This window comes from Phyllobates terribilis, unplaced genomic scaffold (genome assembly GCF_046119375.1).
Source record: "Phyllobates terribilis strain yellow unplaced genomic scaffold, ASM4611937v1 Scaffold_505__1_contigs__length_1300667, whole genome shotgun sequence".
Taxonomy (NCBI): domain Eukaryota; kingdom Metazoa; phylum Chordata; class Amphibia; order Anura; family Dendrobatidae; genus Phyllobates; species Phyllobates terribilis.
This window is the reverse complement of record NW_027363265.1, coordinates 747,378-763,623: the sequence shown is the minus strand read 5'-3', so window position 1 is coordinate 763,623 and position 16,246 is coordinate 747,378. Positions and strand designations below refer to the sequence as shown.

General features: G+C 42.1%; 5 non-coding genes across 5 annotated transcripts; all 5 read right to left on the bottom strand.

Moving 5' to 3' along the window:
* Positions 1 to 128: 128 nt before the first annotated feature.
* Positions 129 to 319, bottom strand: LOC141231083 (U2 spliceosomal RNA). The gene has a single exon (XR_012297496.1). It is a non-coding gene; the product is annotated as a U2 spliceosomal RNA (small nuclear RNA).
* A 1,109-nt stretch (positions 320 to 1,428) lies between these two features.
* Positions 1,429 to 1,614, bottom strand: LOC141231414 (U2 spliceosomal RNA). The gene has a single exon (XR_012297819.1). It is a non-coding gene; the product is annotated as a U2 spliceosomal RNA (small nuclear RNA).
* Positions 1,615 to 7,998: 6,384 nt separating this feature from the next.
* LOC141231082 (U2 spliceosomal RNA) lies at positions 7,999 to 8,189 on the bottom strand. Its single transcript, XR_012297495.1, has one exon. It is a non-coding gene; the product is annotated as a U2 spliceosomal RNA (small nuclear RNA).
* A 1,109-nt stretch (positions 8,190 to 9,298) lies between these two features.
* LOC141231452 (U2 spliceosomal RNA) lies at positions 9,299 to 9,488 on the bottom strand. Its single transcript, XR_012297844.1, has one exon. It is a non-coding gene; the product is annotated as a U2 spliceosomal RNA (small nuclear RNA).
* Positions 9,489 to 15,643: 6,155 nt separating this feature from the next.
* On the bottom strand, positions 15,644 to 15,834 carry LOC141231081 (U2 spliceosomal RNA). Its single transcript, XR_012297494.1, has one exon. It is a non-coding gene; the product is annotated as a U2 spliceosomal RNA (small nuclear RNA).
* Positions 15,835 to 16,246: the final 412 nt, after the last annotated feature.

Here is a 16,246-nt window from a genome sequence, read left to right as displayed (position 1 = left end):
GAACATGAAAAATCCAATGAGGAGAAGAAAAGCAAAGCCAAAGAGTCCATCCCAAAATCCGACAAACAAGCAAAATGAACAAAAAACATTGAATTCAATACTTTCTGATTTTAGAAACTGCATTAAAGAAGGGGTGCACCGGTCCTGGAGATACTGCAATACCAGGTCAATGCGTGGAGTGGACAGAGCAAGCTCTTTTTCCATCTCCCTGTTCTAAAAATCCATTTAATATATGGTCCCCAGATAGGGGACGTATCAGATATTAAACTGATAAGAACAGATACTACACTTGATCTTAGCCAAAAGGCCGAGAAGCGATAACCAGAATTGGTTTCGAACTATGGAGCCACCCAAGGATCCTGAAGAGTCCATTTGTGGAGATGAGCTCCTGGACTCCCGTTAAGAAGACATGTTGTCAACCTCTAGATCCCTTACATGCCTGCACTTTTCGGCTTGCTGCTGCTGCAATCCACGCGTTTTAGATCTGCATAACTCCACCTCTTTAAACACAGCACCCTCACCCCCTGCTGTTCCCACCCGCCTCAACACCGTTGGAAGGGAGGAGAACCAATTAAGGCGGGGGGTGGGGTGGAACGAGCAGCTGTCTACCCTTAGCAGGAGGGCTGCTGATTACTTACCTCTCCTGCTGCTGCTGGCTGTCCAGCAGCAGACTGAAGGTGGCTGCTGCTGTGCGCAGGTATATAAAGGCTCAGAGCCTATTATGACACGCGCAGCCAGCGTTCCATTGCCACATTCCATCTACTGCAGGCAGGATACCTGGCTGGCTGAATGTCGCTGAGAAGCTCACAGAGACCGCCATAAGCAACAGTTTAACAGAATGCCACAGACTAATCAACCAAACTTTTTGGGTTGGGTTCTCTTTTATAGTCTGCAGGCATTAATTGAAAGAAGTCAGTGTTCCAGCAGAGGGAGACAACGTTTCAGAAAAGGCATTGTAGCAAACCAAAAAAGAAATTTTAAGCGCAGCAGAGTAACCAGCGCACATACCTGTTAGCTCAGGTGAGTTTAAAAGGCTGCTGTTGATAACAAGGGCATTTGCTAAATAGATGGTGTGTGTGCAACAATATACTGAAAGGTCAATTATATTGTGCAGCTTATCTCACCACCTGTAGTTATTTAGGTGAAAGCTCCAAAATGCTTGCCTAATATGTCTGTTTATCCAAAAGGAAGTAAAGAGGGAGAGCTAGAAAGATAGCATTGCGTTACATTACATGGCAATGCAATGCACAGTTGCTGAAGTTGAACCAAAATGAGCTTGTCATCTGGCTTCTGCAACTTTGAACATGAAAAATCCAATGAGGAGAAGAAAAGCAAAGCCAAAGAGTCCATCCCAAAATCCGACAAACAAGCAAAATGAACAAAAAACATTGAATTCAATACTTTCTGATTTTAGAAACTGCATTAAAGAAGGGGTGCACCGGTCCTGGAGATACTGCAATACCAGGTCAATGCGTGGAGTGGACAGAGCAAGCTCTTTTTCCATCTCCCTGTTCTAAAAATCCATTTAATATATGGTCCCCAGATAGGGGACGTATCAGATATTAAACTGATAAGAACAGATTTTTTTAATTTGGCTATCCCCTGCAGAGGGATAAAACCGTTTATTAAAACTTTAACAAATTACAAGCATAATTACACAAATACCAAACGTTAAAAGACAAATGAAATTTACAAAACAAAAAAATACAAAGATTTTAAATAATTAGGTTCCATTGGTCAACAAGCCATTTTTTGGAAATATGTACATTCTTCTTTTTGTCAATTAAATAATAAGTATACATTTCACATAAACATAAACTTAAAACATCATTCACTGATAAAACATCTTGTTTAAAAATAGCAATGTTGCGCGCTTTCCAGAGAGATGACTTGGCGCAGTTCACTGTCTTCCAAGCCATTGTGTACTGGTCCATTGTGGGGCATTCCATAAGTCCGTATAGCACAGTTTTATATGTAAAGTCCTTGAGGTCTGCCACCCTTTCCAGTAGGGGGAGCAGTCTTCTCCAGAAATCCTTTGCAAAATTACATGTCCATAATAGATGTTCCACCGTTTCCTCGTCTTGGCATCCGGCTCTTGGGCAGATGGCAGACCTCACAAATCCTCTTCTGTATTGGAATGCCCGGCAAGGAAGACAGCGGTGCATGCAACTCCAAGCCAGATCTCTCTGTTCATTAAAAAGATAAAAAACGTTAATCATTTTCCAGATAGACATAGATTTGTCATCATCATATCTGTCAACATTACATATTTCCTCACTTTTACGTATTTCTTTAATTAGTTTCTTACTATTTCTTAATTCCTCTATTTTCTTAGTCCCTAAATTAAAATCTGACACTATTTTCCTTAAAATCTCATAATGCGTCGACAAATTAAAAGCATGGGGCACAGAAATATTAACTTCATACCATCCAAACTTTCTCATAAAAAATCCTGTATTAAAACGCATAAAAAAGGACCAATAGTGATTCTTAAAAAGGGCATTAAAACAGTAAACGAACAGATGGATTAAAAGAAACCTATTAAAATCTGGAAAATCTTTACCACCTTTTACTTTTGATTTCATCACGATTTCTCTTTTCAGCTTTTCCATTTTTGAGTTCCAAAAGAAGGTAAAACAGGTTTTGGTTATCTTTTTTAAAACATTAACAGGCGGGGGGAAAACCATGCTAAGATACAATAAAAGAGGTAAAATCACCATCTTTAAAACCAATACTTTACCCTCCATTGTAAGTCTCCTCATGTTCCACATACATATTTTCGTATTTACTTTCTGTGTAACTGTTTCCCAACTATTATAACCATCATTATTTTCAGTGAATGATATACCTAAAATGGAAATGGATTCGGAGACATTAATTGGTACATCACGTAAAATCATCCCCCCAACACTTAAAATGTTACACTTATTAAAATTGATTTTAAAACCAGAAGCTAGGCAAAAGGATTGCACTTGATGGAGAGTGGCCGTAAGTGATGGTGCATCTGTACACAAGACCGCCACGTCATCCATGTAGCCTACAACCTTGGCCTCCAAACCACCGCTTCCAGGCAGAGGGACACCGCATATCTGTTTATTTTGGCGTATTGCACATAACATTGGTTCCAGTGCACAGATAAACAGTAGGGGGGACAGAGGGCATCCCTGTTTCACCCCTGACCGTAAAAATACCTCTTGTGTCTTAAAACCATTCACTAAAATCTTACTTGTACAATCCTTGTAAAATGCTTTAAGCGATAGTAAAAACCCTTCTGGTATGCCCATTTTCTCTAAAACTTTAAAAAGATAAAAGTGTGAGACACGGTCAAATGCTTTTTCAAAATCAATAGATAAAATCGCCATTTTCCCCTTTCTGTCTTTCACATCCTCAATACAGTCTTTCACTAAATTCAGATTGTCCCATATACTGCGCCCCGGCACCCCACACACTTGATTAGAATGAATAACTTTGCTGATGACTTCTTTTAGACGATTTGCACAAATTTTAGCCATTATTTTATAGTCACAATTTAAAAGTGTTATTGGTCTCCAGTTTTCTAATTTTGATTTATCGCCTTTTTTGTATAGGAGGGAGACTTCACCTTTCTTCCAGGAATTTAATAAAACCTTATTATTAAAAACCTCAGTAAACAAATAAAACAAATCATCTTTTAAAATATCATAAAAACATACATAAAATTCTATTGGGATGCCATCAGGAGCAGGGACCTTTCCAGTTTTAAAACTTTTAATAGTTTTTAACACTTCTTGTTCCGTTAAAACTTGGGATAAAAACTCTTGGGATGCGGGATCTAAAACAGCTGTTAGTCCTTGCAGCGAATCATCCATTAATTTATTATCTATATTTTTTCCATTAAAAAGATTAGAAAAAAAAAACTCAACTTTACCCAGCATATTTTTTATATTATTCTCACCATCTATATGGTCAATTATCACTTTTTCTTTTTTATTTTTCCTAAAAAAATATCTGGAACACTTTTCATTTTCTTCTATATGTTGTACTCTAGAACGAAAAATTATCTCTTTTCCTTTTTGTTCTAGCCATTTTGAAATCTCTTCTTTTAAGTTTGAAATATCAAGTTGTACATCTATCCCATTGTCTCTGAGCTTAAATAATGTTTGTAGGCGGGTATTTAAAATTCTATATTCTTCATATTTTTCTTTGGCTCTACATATACTCTTTTTAATAAAAAAGTCTTTTATTTTTACTTTCATTCTATCCCACCATACACTCATAGTCTCATTTGTTTTTTTCCCTTTTCTACATTTCCTATAAAACTCAATAAAATCTGATAAAATCTGCGGGTCGGTTAAAAGGGATACGTTCATTTTCCAGCTTTTCTTACCACATTTTTTGTTGTCATTTACTTTTATGGTAAAGGATAAAAGTTTATGGTCTGAAAATATATTAGTTAAAACTTCACATTTGGCAGGTATTGTTTTATCTGAACCAAAAATAAAATCAATCCTAGAGCTACAATTAGCATTGCTCCAAGTGAAACCGGCGTCCTCTGGGCTGTCACTATGACACTCTTTATATATGTCTATCAATTTAGCATCTTTGACTATATCATGTAGCATACCTGAGGTTTTATCGTAGTTCCTGCTTACAGAGCTGGAGCGCCGGTTTTCACCTTTTAAAACACAATTAAAATCCCCTGCTAAGATAAAAGGTTCAGAGTTATTAATAAATAATGGTAAAAGATCAAGCATTTCGGCTCTTTCATTTTTCTCTGGGGATCCATAAAAATTTAAAAACTGCCATCTAATACCATCAATAAAAGCTTTCACTAATAAAATACGACCTGGTAAAATTTCCTGAATAAAATCAATTAAAACGTTCCCTTTAAAAAGTATGGCTACACCCGCTGATCCTGCAGCATTTGATCCGGACCAGACAGATGGCCCACACTTCCACTCATCTTTATATTTTTGATATGACATTTCATGTGGGATATTACATTCTTGCAGAAAAAATACAGATGCAGTAAAACACGTAAAAAAATTAAAAAGAGCAGTTCTTCTCGTGTTAGATTTTATGCCTCTCACGTTGAGGGAAATACCTTTGAGTTCAGCCATCATTAGAAAATGTAAAAATTTTACTTAGGTAACTAAGAGCAACGGATTTACCTGTCCGATGAACCTGATCAGACCACTGGGCTTGCGCCTCCCTCCTCATCTGATAGTATCGTCACGAGAGTCTCCGTGGAGGAGGAAAGATTACCACATTTATATAAACCCGACGCTACACTGGCATAGCTCGGAGGGCTGGCTGGCAGAACCCGCTGGGTCTCCATTGGCTGGCCATGCAGTTCCTCATCAGGTGGGTCCCCGAGGGGTTCCGCCGCCCCTGTTTGACCTGTAGAAGGTCGTCCTATAGGAGGAGGTTGCGCACAAGGCAGAGCCTCTGACTCTTCAGAGGCAGCAAGATCCCGTTCCCCACCTGTAGCAGTGGAGACCGAAACCTCTGAGGGTCCAGCGTCCACGTCCCCTTCTGGAGAAGTGTCCATCTGTTCACCTCCTGCTGCCTCCTCCGAACCACCCTTTTTCTTTTTCTTAGGACCCACCTTTATCCACTCAGCGCCCTCAGCCCTAGGAGACCCAGACTGGGCATGGGCTTCTGTGTCGGCCTTTTGCCGGTCCCTTTTGACCTTACCAGTAGTGCCCTTCTGCTCCTTCTCAGCCCTCCTTTTGGACTCCCGCAGGTCCTGCAGCCAGGTTTTGGGATTTGGTATTTTACCTGTCATAGACTCTGGAGACACTTCACTATTTGGTACGCTCTTATTGTCTCCAGAGGCTCCAGGTTGTTGTTCCTCCTCCTGAGGGGTGGTCTGATCTTTTGGTCCTTGGTCGGACGTCTTGGACTTCCCCTTTTGCTCATCTTCCCGAAATCTGTGAGGGCAAGAAAAATAAAAGTGACCTGGAGTCTGGCAAAAACTGCATTTCTTTTCCTTAGGGCATTCTTTTGTCTCATGTTCTTCACTAGCACAATTTCTACATGATACATGACAGTTTTCTTTTGAATGACCATAGCGCCCACAATTTCTGCAATATACTGGCATCCCAGAAAAGAAGAAATCCCCATTTGTTTGCCCAATTTTGAAACGGGCAGGGGGGAGCCGTATACCACCTGGTGTATTTGGATCTCTTGTACACTTCACAAGGAATTTCCACTTAGATGTCCATATGTTATATTCGTTTATTATCTTCCCAATACATTTAACACTTTTAAAATAAATTGCTAGAAATGACATTACTTCTGGAGCAGAAACAAAGGGCGAAAATACTTTTACAATAACCAGTCTTACCTCATCCAGGACGTGCTCAACAATTTGTATCCCTTTCAAAACAGGACTATTTTCAACTTTTTTTAACTTTTCTAGTACATCTCTAAAAATACCTTCTCCAGTGAATGTGATGTCATAGTCACCTCTTCTGGGATAATCCTGGATGGAGAGAATTTCATTCCTTTGTACGCCAAGAAGGTTCCTGAGCACGTCCTGGACTACATACCCTAATTTCCTCATATCCGAGCCACCCGCCGTGAAGTGAACTCGGATAGAGTTTTTTAGCCTCGCATAAAGAGGCACGAGGTTAGGGTCAACCTCCATGGAAAAACGCAACAAGGTTGCAAATTGCAGCCGCTTGCAATCTGCGCTCCCAGTGTTCTTGCAGCGAAAAACACCTGGAAGCTGGGGGATCGCAACTCGTTACCCTGGGACTAAGCCCTCTCCCTAATAGCAGCAAGCAGGTTAAGTCCACCAAAGTGGACGATCCTGCCAGGCCAAGGAGAGGGGTACCCGAGTGCCCTTCAACCACAATCTCCTGCAATAAAGCACTTGATCGTAGCCAAAAGGCCGAGAAGCGATAACCAGAATTGGTTTCGAACTACGGAGCCACCCAAGGATCCTGAAGAGTCCATTTGTGGAGATGAGCTCCTGGACTCCCGTTAAGAAGACATGTTGTCAACCTCTAGATCCCTTACATGCCTGCACTTTTCGGCTTGCTGCTGCTGCAATCCACGCGTTTTAGATCTGCATAACTCCACCTCTTTAAACACAGCACCCTCACCCCCTGCTGTTCCCACCCGCCTCAACACCGTTGGAAGGGAGGAGAACCAATTAAGGCGGGGGGTGGGGTGGAACGAGCAGCTGTCTACCCTTAGCAGGAGGGCTGCTGATTACTTACCTCTCCTGCTGCTGCTGGCTGTCCAGCAGCAGACTGAAGGTGGCTGCTGCTGTGCGCAGGTATATAAAGGCTCAGAGCCTATTATGACACGCGCAGCCAGCGTTCCATTGCCACATTCCATCTACTGCAGGCAGGATACCTGGCTGGCTGAATGTCGTTGAGAAGCTCACATAGACCGCCATAAGCAACAGTTTAACAGAATGCCACAGACTAATCAACCAAACTTTTTGGGTTGGGTTCTCTTTTATAGTCTGCAGGCATTAATTGAAAGAAGTCAGTGTTCCAGCAGAGGGAGACAACGTTTCAGAAAAGGCATTGTAGCAAACCAAAAAAGAAATTTTAAGCGCAGCAGAGTAACCAGCGCACATACCTGTTAGCTCAGGTGAGTTTAAAAGGCTGCTGTTGATAACAAGGGCATTTGCTAAATAGATGGTGTGTGTGCAACAATATACTGAAAGGTCAATTATATTGTGCAGCTTATCTCACCACCTGTAGTTATTTAGGTGAAAGCTCCAAAATGCTTGCCTAATATGTCTGTTTATCCAAAAGGAAGTAAAGAGGGAGAGCTAGAAAGATAGCATTGCGTTACATTACATGGCAATGCAATGCACAGTTGCTGAAGTTGAACCAAAATGAGCTTGTCATCTGGCTTCTGCAACTTTGAACATGAAAAATCCAATGAGGAGAAGAAAAGCAAAGCCAAAGAGTCCATCCCAAAATCCGACAAACAAGCAAAATGAACAAAAAACATTGAATTCAATACTTTCTGATTTTAGAAACTGCATTAAAGAAGGGGTGCACCGGTCCTGGAGATACTGCAATACCAGGTCAATGCGTGGAGTGGACAGAGCAAGCTCTTTTTCCATCTCCCTGTTCTAAAAATCCATTTAATATATGGTCCCCAGATAGGGGACGTATCAGATATTAAACTGATAAGAACAGATACTACACTTGATCTTAGCCAAAAGGCCGAGAAGCGATAACCAGAATTGGTTTCGAACTACGGAGCCACCCAAGGATCCTGAAGAGTCCATTTGTGGAGATGAGCTCCTGGACTCCCGTTAAGAAGACATGTTGTCAACCTCTAGATCCCTTACATGCCTGCACTTTTCGGCTTGCTGCTGCTGCAATCCACGCGTTTTAGATCTGCATAACTCCACCTCTTTAAACACAGCACCCTCACCCCCTGCTGTTCCCACCCGCCTCAACACCGTTGGAAGGGAGGAGAACCAATTAAGGCGGGGGGTGGGGTGGAACGAGCAGCTGTCTACCCTTAGCAGGAGGGCTGCTGATTACTTACCTCTCCTGCTGCTGCTGGCTGTCCAGCAGCAGACTGAAGGTGGCTGCTGCTGTGCGCAGGTATATAAAGGCTCAGAGCCTATTATGACACGCGCAGCCAGCGTTCCATTGCCACATTCCATCTACTGCAGGCAGGATACCTGGCTGGCTGAATGTCGCTGAGAAGCTCACAGAGACCGCCATAAGCAACAGTTTAACAGAATGCCACAGACTAATCAACCAAACTTTTTGGGTTGGGTTCTCTTTTATAGTCTGCAGGCATTAATTGAAAGAAGTCAGTGTTCCAGCAGAGGGAGACAACGTTTCAGAAAAGGCATTGTAGCAAACCAAAAAAGAAATTTTAAGCGCAGCAGAGTAACCAGCGCACATACCTGTTAGCTCAGGTGAGTTTAAAAGGCTGCTGTTGATAACAAGGGCATTTGCTAAATAGATGGTGTGTGTGCAACAATATACTGAAAGGTCAATTATATTGTGCAGCTTATCTCACCACCTGTAGTTATTTAGGTGAAAGCTCCAAAATGCTTGCCTAATATGTCTGTTTATCCAAAAGGAAGTAAAGAGGGAGAGCTAGAAAGATAGCATTGCGTTACATTACATGGCAATGCAATGCACAGTTGCTGAAGTTGAACCAAAATGAGCTTGTCATCTGGCTTCTGCAACTTTGAACATGAAAAATCCAATGAGGAGAAGAAAAGCAAAGCCAAAGAGTCCATCCCAAAATCCGACAAACAAGCAAAATGAACAAAAAACATTGAATTCAATACTTTCTGATTTTAGAAACTGCATTAAAGAAGGGGTGCACCGGTCCTGGAGATACTGCAATACCAGGTCAATGCGTGGAGTGGACAGAGCAAGCTCTTTTTCCATCTCCCTGTTCTAAAAATCCATTTAATATATGGTCCCCAGATAGGGGACGTATCAGATATTAAACTGATAAGAACAGATTTTTTTTTTTTTTTTTTTCTCCTCAGACGAGGAAATTCCACAGTCTATGGAAACCAGACAAAGGAAAATTCCATCAAAACAGCTGCGTCAAATCCAATACGCAATTTGCTGTCCCCATCATCATCGGAAATATTTATTTCATATTTCAAAACAACAATAACAAAAATCAAGAGGTACTAACAATATATCTCCACTTTTTAACTTTCCATATTCCCTCCGCATCCACTTCCCCTCTCCTCTTTTTGTCCCATAGGAAACACACATACATCTTCCCCAAAATCACCTTCACACTATCCTTTACAGCAATTTCCTTCCTTTTAAACACATACACATTCCTCACATCCCATAACACTTCCTTTATACATGCAAGCATCAACCACAAGACTCTTTCCTTCGTCCCATCACATATTCCCAAACCAAACATAAACAACTCAAAAGACAACAAATTCACACCACACAATTCTTTACACAAAGGCCCCATTCTCTCAATCACATCTCTAGCATACTGGCAATTCCAAAAAACATGCAACACACTTTCCCTTCCACCACAGCCATTTCTTGGACACATTTCACTCCTCACCAAACCTCTATTCCTCTGAAACTCTCTCACAGGTAATACTCCATGTAAAGACTGCCACACAACTTCACTCTGTTTGTTGGTCATACCACTCATCCGCACTTTCTTCCAAACCTTCTGCACATCACCACCCCTAACCATATTTATTCCACATTCTACCTCTCTACATTCAATCATCCTATACACAGCCTTCTTATTCTCCAGCAATCTCACATCTGCATCACACAGTTCATACCTCACCAAAAACTTATAAACCCACACATACCATACAGGCACCTCAAAAGCAATCGGACATCGCAAATCCCTTTCTTGCCACTTTAAACGAAACAAATACGCTCCAAATAAATACCTACACATAGATGAAAACTTTCCATCCGCCCTAATCACTTTCAAAACAAACACAACGATATTCACACCAAAAAACACGTCCAAATTCGGAAAACCCAAACCACCTTTTTCCACTCTTTTAACCAAAATTTCTCTCCTAGCTCTCTCCATTTTCGAGTTCCACAAAAAAACAAATAAAATTCTATTCAAGCTTCTCATACACATATATCCTGGTGGAAATACTACCGCAATATATAAAAATATTGGCAACACCACACTCTTAACAATTAAAATCTTCCCAAAAAAGGATAAACTCCTCAATTTCCAAAAATTCAACTTCTGCTCAACTTTTCCTTTCGCATCATCCCAACTTTCTTTCCCATCCAAACTCTCTGAAAACTTCACACCCAAAACTTTAATAGGTCCATTCACTACATTCACACCTACATCCCTACTTAAACTTCCGCCTCCAAAACCCTTACACTCACTCTTTTCCCAATTCACTTTAAACGCAGATGCACCACAAAAAATAGACACTAACAACTTCACCCGCCTCACCGAACATTCAGAATCACATAATACACACACGTCATCCATATAACCACTCACCTTCCATTCTTTTCCTCCACCTCCCGGCACTTGCACACCACGAATTACCTTATCTTTCCTCAGCATACACAACAATGGCTCAATTGCACAAATAAATGCTACAGGGGACAAAGGACACCCCTGTCGCACACCCGAAAACACATTCACTTTCCTACCCACATACCCATTCATTAAAACACAGCTATAAACACCCGCATACAAACTTCTCACTCGCCCAACAAAATCAGCCGGAAAACCCATTTTTAACAACACTCTGAACAAAAAACCATGCGACAACCTATCATAAGCCTTTTCAAAATCCAAACTTAACAAAAATACACTCTTCTTACGACCCATGCAATCCCATAGACAATCTCTTAACATACACACACACTCATGAATCCGCCTCCCAGGTACCGCACAACACTGCTCATCCCCAATCACACTCTCTATCACATCACGCATCCTATTAGCCATAAGTTTTGCATAGATTTTATAATCACAATTAAGTAACGTTATTGGCCTCCAATTCCTCAGACTTTTCAAATCCCCTTTCTTAGGAATTAACACAACCATACCTGCACGCATACTCTCAGCCACCTCCATGTTTCCCCACATATACTTACATACATCCACAAAGTCCTTACCAATCACACCCCACATCACACGATAAAATTCTACTGGGAGGCCATCCTCCCCCGGCGTCTTATTCAAAGCCATACTACACAGAACCTTCCATACCTCATCACCAGTCACCTCACCCATCACTCTCTCTCTTTCTGCTTCACTCAACTTACTCTCTAACACACTCAAAACATCATTCTCCAAACATTCATCCCTCTGTTTCACTGCATACAGATCCTCATAAAACTTAGCCACCTCTTCACACATATCCTCTCCACTCACCTCACTTCCATCTGCTCCATACACCACGCTCATACTCTGTTTCTTTTCAAAAACTTTTTTAAAGAAAAACCGAGAACATTTCTCATCCTGCTCCATCTTATCAATCTTTGCCCTAAACACTATGCTTCTCCCTCTCTCCAACAAAAACTCACTAATCTCCTTTTTTACCTCTAAAATATCCTCCTCCACCTCAACTCCTCCTTCCCTTAACTTATACAAAACGCTCAACCGCGCGTTCAGTTTAACAAAACTCTCTCTTTTAATTGCTGCATACTTGTATCCTAAATTTTTAAAGAACATTTTTGTTTGTTTCTTCACCCAGTCCCACCACTCACAAACATTCCCAAACTCATTTTTATGCTTACACCATTCTTCATACCGCCTTTCATACTCCTTTCTCACATCTTCATTCTCTAACAGTTTAACATTTAACTTCCACAATCCTCTCCCAAACACTCCATCAACTTTTATATCCAACTCACACAACATACACACATGATCTGAAAAAAGAACGTTTTCCTGCCTATAATTAACAGAAACCATATTTTTAGAAATAAAACAATAATCCAATCTGGATTGTACCCTACCACTCTCAGAAAAGAAAGTGTTCAACAAAGGATTCATGTTACACACGCGCTGCATATCACACAACCCAAAATCATTCACTAACTCCAATAATGCTTTCCCAGACACATCCACATTCACTCTCCCCACATCACAGTTCATATCACCCACAATTACCACAGGTATTCTTCCTGGAACAAAAAGCTTAATTTTTTCAAATAAATTTTTGCGCTCATTTTTTTCAACTGGCGCATAAACATTAATAACACAAAACTTTACATTCTTGTATACAAAATTAGCAAGGATACATCTCCCCACCTCAATAACCAAATAATCACTCAAAACAACCTCCCTTCCTTTAACCAAAATACCCACACCATCATTCTTATTACATGCACTCCCCGACCACACAGACGCTCCATAAGACCATTCATCCCCTTTCACACCATCCACTACCCCACATTCTTGTAAACAAAAAATAGATGCATTTTGCATAGCTAAAAACTCAAAAATAGCAGCTCTTCTTACTTTACTTTTAAACACTCTTACGTTTTGGGACACTATGGTAAATCCCATAATACTTCTACTCCTTCACCAATTACACAAAGAAATAGCCTTTGGCCTAAACCAAAGCTCACAAGAGGACAAAAAGAAAAAACATTTACAATATTATATGGTGACACTATCCAGCACCACCACTATCCTCCTCCGCCATCAGAACAGAACAGCTGGTTTCCGACCCGCTGGCTTCACCAGCCACACTCCTCATTCTGGCAGTTCTGATCTTCCTCTGAGGCTCACTAAAATCTGCATCATCACTGCCCCCACCATCCTCCCTACGACTCTTCTTTGCACCCCTATCATCCTCCGAAGAAAAATCTTCAGTGTTTTCAGGACCCGAAGGGTGTTCAGGACTGTCGGGTTCCGAGATTTGCACTTCACATCCTGTTGCGTCCATTGCCTCTCCAAAAGTCATCATCTCAGGCAGCTCTGCTTCCACCACTTTCCTAGATATTCTCGCAGACACTGCCTTTTTCTCCACCTTTGCCACTTCCCTCCAGAACTCCTTTTCTTCCCTCCGCTTCTTCCTCATTTCTTCAGCAGAAGAAGAACATGGTCTCAGGGACACCTCCTCTGGCGCCGTAGAGGGAGAGGCTCTACCAGTTTCCCGCCTCCTTCCCTCTCTCTCCTCCCTCTCCAATCTTTCCAGCACTTTCAGTGCGCTTGCCATCTGCCTCCTCTCCAGCTCCTCCTCCTTCTGTTCTTTATCAGAACGTCTAGGTGCACTCATAGGACAGTCCTTATACATGTGATCACTACTCCCACAGACATCACAGGACTTGGCCTCTGGACACTGGTTGGCCATATGCCCCTCCTTTCTGCAATTTCGGCAACACTGCCCTTTAAGGCATGTTACCATGGTATGTCCGAAAGAAAAGCATCTACGGCAAAACATGGGCTGGCCTGGGTAAAAGAGGAAACCTCTATGGCCTGCAACGGAAAAATTTGATGGAGGGTGTCTAAAGCCCCCCACACTGTCAGGATCCCTTTTCAATTTCACACGGAATTTATACTGACAGTTAAAGATTCCTAGACAATTGACTTGCTTCACTCCCTTCCGCACATATTCACAGTAGCGAGAGAGGAAGCACTCCAGCAGCTCAGGGTCTGTAAAAGGGTTATAGACAGTCACAGTCACCTCCTTTTCTTGCAGACCAAACAAAGGTTCCCATCTAACTCCTTCCAAGCAGGGGTCACTAGAGTGACCACGGAGCCACTCAAAGACATTAAGGCAAACATCCTGGTCCATAAAGGTAACGTCATAATTACCTTGACGTGAAAATTCGTTGACACTGAAGATCCCAGAACGTCTTGCTCCAGCTTTGCCTTCAACGATGTCTTGGACAATGAAAACCACGTTGTTCTTGTTCTGGTCAGATGGATCCACGGACAAACGGATGGTGTTCTTCACAAAAGACATCTTGGATTCTGTCGGTATGGAATACCACAGGAAAAAGCAGAAAATCCTCCACAAAAGGGTCCGGATTCCTCCAGGAGACTCGCACCAATCAAGGTACAGTCATACGATCGCAGCCAAAAGGCCGAGAAGCGATAACCAGAATTGGTTTCAAACTACGGAGCCACCCAAGGATCCTGAAAAGTCCATTTGTGGAGATGAGCTCCTGGACTCCCGTTAAGAAGACATGTTGTCAACCTCTAGATCCCTTACATGCCTGCACTTTTCGGCTTGCTGCTGCTGCAATCCACGAGTTTTAGATCTGCATAACTCCACCTCTTTAAACACAGCACCTTCACCCCCTGCTGTTCCCACCCGCCTCAACACCGTTGGAAGGGAGGAGAACCAATTAAGGCGGGGGGTGGGGTGGAACGAGCAGCTGTCTACCCTTAGCAGGAGGGCTCCTGATTACATACCTCTCCTGCTGCTGCTGCTGCTGGCTGTCCAGCAGCAGACTGAAGGTGGCTGCTGCTGTGCACAGGTATATAAAGGCTCAGAGCCTATTATGACACGCGCAGCCAGCATTCCATTGCCACATTCCATCTACTGCAGGCAGGATACCTGGCTGGCTGAATGTCGCTGAGAAGCTCACAGAGACCGCCATAAGCAACAGTTTAACAGAATGCCACAGACTAATCAACCAAACTTTTTGGGTTGGGTTCTCTTTTATAGTCTGCAGGCATTAAATGAAAGAAGTCAGTGTTCCAGCAGAAGGAGACAACGTTTCAGAAAAGGCATTGTAGCAAACCAAAAAAGAAATTTTAAGCGCAGCAGAGTAACCAGCGCACATACCTGTTAGCTCAGGTGAGTTTAAAAGGCTGCTGTTGATAACAAGGGCATTTGCTAAATAGATGGTGTGTGTGCAACAATATACTGAAAGGTCAATTATATTGTGCAGCTTATCTCACCACCTGTAGTTATTTAGGTGAAAGCTCCAAAATGCTTGCCTAATATGTCTGTTTATCCAAAAGGAAGTAAAAAGGGAGAGCTAGAAAGATAGCATTGCATCACATTACATGGCAATGCAATGCACAGTTGCTGAAGTTGAACCAAAATGAGCTTGTAATCTGGCTTCTGCAACTTTGAACATGAAAAATCCAATGAGGAGAAGAAAAGCAAAGCCAAAGAGTCCATCCCCAAATCCGACAAACAAGCAAAATGAACAAAAAACATTGAATTCAATTCTTTCTGATTTTAGAAACTGCATTAAAGAAGGGGTGCACCGGTCCTGGAGATACTGCAATACCAGGTCAATGCGTGGAGTGGACAGAGCAAGCTCTTTTTCCATCTCCCTGTTCTAAAAATCCATTTAATATATGGTCCCCAGATAGGGGACGTATCAGATATTAAACTGATAAGAACAGATACTACACTTGATCTTAGCCAAAAGGCCGAGAAGCGATAACCAGAATTGGTTTCAAACTATGGAGCCACCCAAGGATCCTGAAAAGTCCATTTGTGGAGATGAGCTCCTGGACTCCCGTTAAGAAGACATGTTGTCAACCTCTAGATCCCTTACATGCCTGCACTTTTCGGCTTGCTGCTGCTGCAATCCACGCGTTTTAGATCTGCATAACTCCACCTCTTTAAACACAGCACCTTCACCCCCTGCTGTTCCCACCCGCCTCAACACCGTTGGAAGGGAGGAGAACCAATTAAGGCGGGGGGTGGGGTGGAACGAGCAGCTGTCTACCCTTAGCAGGAGGGCTCCTGATTACATACCTCTCCTGCTGCTGCTGCTGCTGGCTGTCCAGCAGCAGACTGAAGGTGGCTGCTGCTGTGCACAGGTATATAAAGGCTCAGAGCCTATTATGA